Source organism: Macrobrachium nipponense, chromosome 15 (assembly GCF_015104395.2).
Source record: "Macrobrachium nipponense isolate FS-2020 chromosome 15, ASM1510439v2, whole genome shotgun sequence".
Lineage (NCBI taxonomy): Eukaryota > Metazoa > Arthropoda > Malacostraca > Decapoda > Palaemonidae > Macrobrachium > Macrobrachium nipponense.
Genome location: NC_087208.1, coordinates 17692757 through 17696481, shown reverse-complemented (window position 1 = coordinate 17696481; position 3725 = coordinate 17692757).

Genomic DNA, 3725 nt, shown 5'->3' with positions numbered 1-3725 from the left:
GATTCCACACCTCAAAATTTCAGGTAAAGAATATTCTAAATGATTGTAGGGCATTTGCAGATTAATCGCACACTTATGACGCCCGATTATTTTTTTTTTTTTTTATGTTGTTTGCGAGATTCCTGAGGAAGATCTTTTGGCCCCTGATGATGAAAGTAGGCCATGTGTGACAGTAATATGAATCCGATACCACATTTTTATTATTACCTTTATAACCGATGTGATGTGAGATTTAGAGAACTTGAAAGAATCTGTCTCTCCTTGTTGCAAATGTTGGAGAATTGATTCTCTTATTTTTCAACACTCAGCAAGCTTCTTTCCCAGATGAAGCCATTTTTGTATCTGTAGTCAGGTCTTGAAGAACTTGGTTTGCATGTGTATTTAGGTTATGTCTTGCATAACTGCATTTTTGCTATTTGACGGCTAAATGGTATATAAATATGCGTTTTCAGGTAGATTTTCCTGACGAGTTTGCAGTTGATTGAGGTATAACAATGTGTTTGTTTTACGTTGTCACAGACCCACTGATTCTAGTTAGATCTGGTAGAACTAGATTGCCATCGGGAGAGCGCACTTGTCGGGAAGTGTGATCAATGCCTTTTCCGGTGAACGGAGTCACTTTCTCCTTTTCCCTGCATTTGTAATTCATTCCTATCTGACAAAGGGTGATGGTAATAACTGAAGCAGTTGAAAGATAAATCAAAACAATAAATGTTAATTTATCATTGACACAAGGTACCTAGCCGAAAATAGAGGGATTACAATACATTTTGGATATATAGCTACAGTCGTGTACTGAACTTATTAGCCCTGAGACTTAATCTGTTAAGTAAAGAGTGGTTGTAATACTGTGGTAGCTCTTATTGTTTGATTTAAAAGAATAGCGACTATTCATGGTATTTTAGTAGAGCAGAATGTTCCAAGGAGTTTACCCCTTCTTGCCTTCTCGAGAGTGCTTTTTTCACAAAGCAAAATAAGTTTTGTGGCCATTATCATGATGCAGGAAATTTAGCTTTGTTTTTACGAGGAAAAGGCTAATTTTTATAATCAAAAGACAAATGAGAGACACAGCATATTTTAATATTGCTTTGCTTGTATGTATGTTAGTCTGAATGTTATAGTGCATCGTGTGTCAGGCATAAGAGAGGCACTTTTCAAAGAAGGCTCCTTGAACATCTTGGTTATATGTCAAGAGTTGCCAGAGTTCTGTTGCCACACACAAGTGCTTCAACCTTTAAAGATCATTGAAAGACCAAATGTATATCTAAGTGAACTCATAATTGCCCTAGTGTGTTGCATGAGTACTGACAAAGATTTTTTCATGTTTAACATTTAATTCAACCTTAGACGTCAGTATGTAGTAGGCTTATCAGAAAAACACAGAACGGCTCGTTTAAGCTTTGTTAGACAGGTCTGTCTAGCACTATTCCCCAGATATGAGCCACAAGACCCCAGTCCCATCACTGACTGTGATAAATCGACTATGTAGGTCCTATGAATATAAGAACAAATTTGTTGGCTCACTGAGTCATGGTTGTTCTTAATGAGGAGTGTTTCACCAAACGTTATTACTTCGTTGTTTTGTCTTGATTCATAACATTCACTAAAGTCATCCTCGTTATTTTAAATTGATTTCAGTCTTTGTTCTTGTGGTTGGCTGTCTTCTCGACTTTTTTTTCTTTCTTTGGATGCCTTTTGCTTAGTTTGAATTCTATCAGATTATTCTAGAACTTGTTTTCTCCTGAGTAGTTGTTTAGGAGCCTTGGTTCCTCTCTTGCCCTATTGGATATTGCCATTGCTTTTTCATCTAATTGCTCTCTATTGTTCTAGTTACTGGAAGTTTTCATTTATAACTTATGCTTTAAGTATGGTGTTGCTATGAGACAAGTAATTTACTATTAAAGGTTAGCCAAAAAATTAACATATTTAGGATGCTAGGAATGATTTGATTAGTTGTTTATTTGTACTACAAGTGTTGGAATGCAATAAATAAGAATGCGTTTAAACCTAGATTCAGTGATTTGAATAATAACAATAACTGATATCGGGACTGATAAAGCAACAACTTTCTCCATCCCTGTTGCCTTCCTCTGCAGGTGACAGATATTCCTTATCTGCCCTATGCATCCACTCTTAATTTAATATTTTGTCATCTCCAATCCATATACCCTTTCTCTCTTTATTATCATTCTGTTCCGTGTCTTCTCTCCAACGCTTTGTTGATGGCCATTTGCAATGAGTTCAGTAAGGTTTCACCTCTTAAGTTGTTGGTCAAAATGATCAAAACTTTGAAACTTAATGTGGAGGGCATTGTAAGATGGCTTGCTATCATTGGCACCCACTTCGATGTAGACGTGAGCTCCCAACCCAAGCTCAGGTTTTGTTTCCATAATGAACAGACGACCTTCAAGCACCGTTGCCTCAGATGCTCCTATCTGGGTGCAGTATAAAGCTCTCCCACAGAATGGAATTCATTCAGTCACTCTGGAGGATATAAAGACCACTTCATTCAGTCACAGTGGAGGATGTAAAGACCACTTCTTGAAAATACTCCTCCAAGAGAGGAAACTACGCCTTCTAACAGAAATTCACCAAAAAATTTCCTAGTTTCTCTCATGACATCATTCCTACTTGACGAAAGGTTAACTAGAGACATTGGTTTCTTACCGTCCTTCCTTTCCAATGTACAATTTCTCGCTAAATGCCCTTTCCCATTACATCGGCAACAAGTTAATTCTGAGCCACTAGATGCCATCGTACTTTTACAAACCTTAGACATATGACCTGGTTTTCCGCATGTATAACAGGAATAGTCACTTTTACTCGTATTGCTATTACTAGAACTGAAACCTTTACTGCTTTGCACTCTACCAGACGAAGGATAATTTCGTTTCTTACTAACACTCAAATTATGAGTTAGACTATATTCGTCAGCTAACCTAGTTGTTCCTGCAAAAGATACTTCTGTCTTATCTTCTATATAAAGCTTAATCTCAGGGGATACGTTATCTTTGAAGTATTCAAACAACACTAAGTTCTTCAGACTATCAAAATCCTCAATTTTAGCAGAAGTTAACAAATAAAAAAACAGCCTTTCTACCTTCTTACCGTATTCTACATACGTAATATTTTCATCCTTTCTCAAACTTCTAAATTTCTTACGGTATGCCTCCGGTACTAGCCTATACGCGCTAAGAACAGTTTCTTTCACGATATCGTAATTATCACATTCCTTCTTAAGACATGCAACTATACACAGGAAGTGCCCTACCACTTAAAACTGAATGTAAATATAAAGTCCACATTTCTTTAGGAGAACCTACTCTTTCCATTAACTTCTCAAAACACATGAAATATGTCGTAACATCTTCCTCATCGAACTTTGGTACTAATTTCAACACTGCACTCATACCTAACCTATCAGTTTCGTTTCCGATCTGGCCTGACTGACTGTTAAGAGTGCTTTGTCTTAACCAAGCGATTTCCAACTCATGCATACGTTCTTTCTTTCTTTCTTGTTGCTGCAATACCAACATTTCTCTCTCTTGCTGCATTTTCATTACTTCTCTATCTTTCTCTTGCTGCATATTCATTACTTCTCTCTCAGCCGCTCTTTCATCTCTCTCATACTTTTCTCTTTCTTTCTTCCCAACATACTCACAGAGATCATTCCCCTCTAGACCTAGAAGCTTACCCGACTCAATAAACTCTTTCACCATCTCATT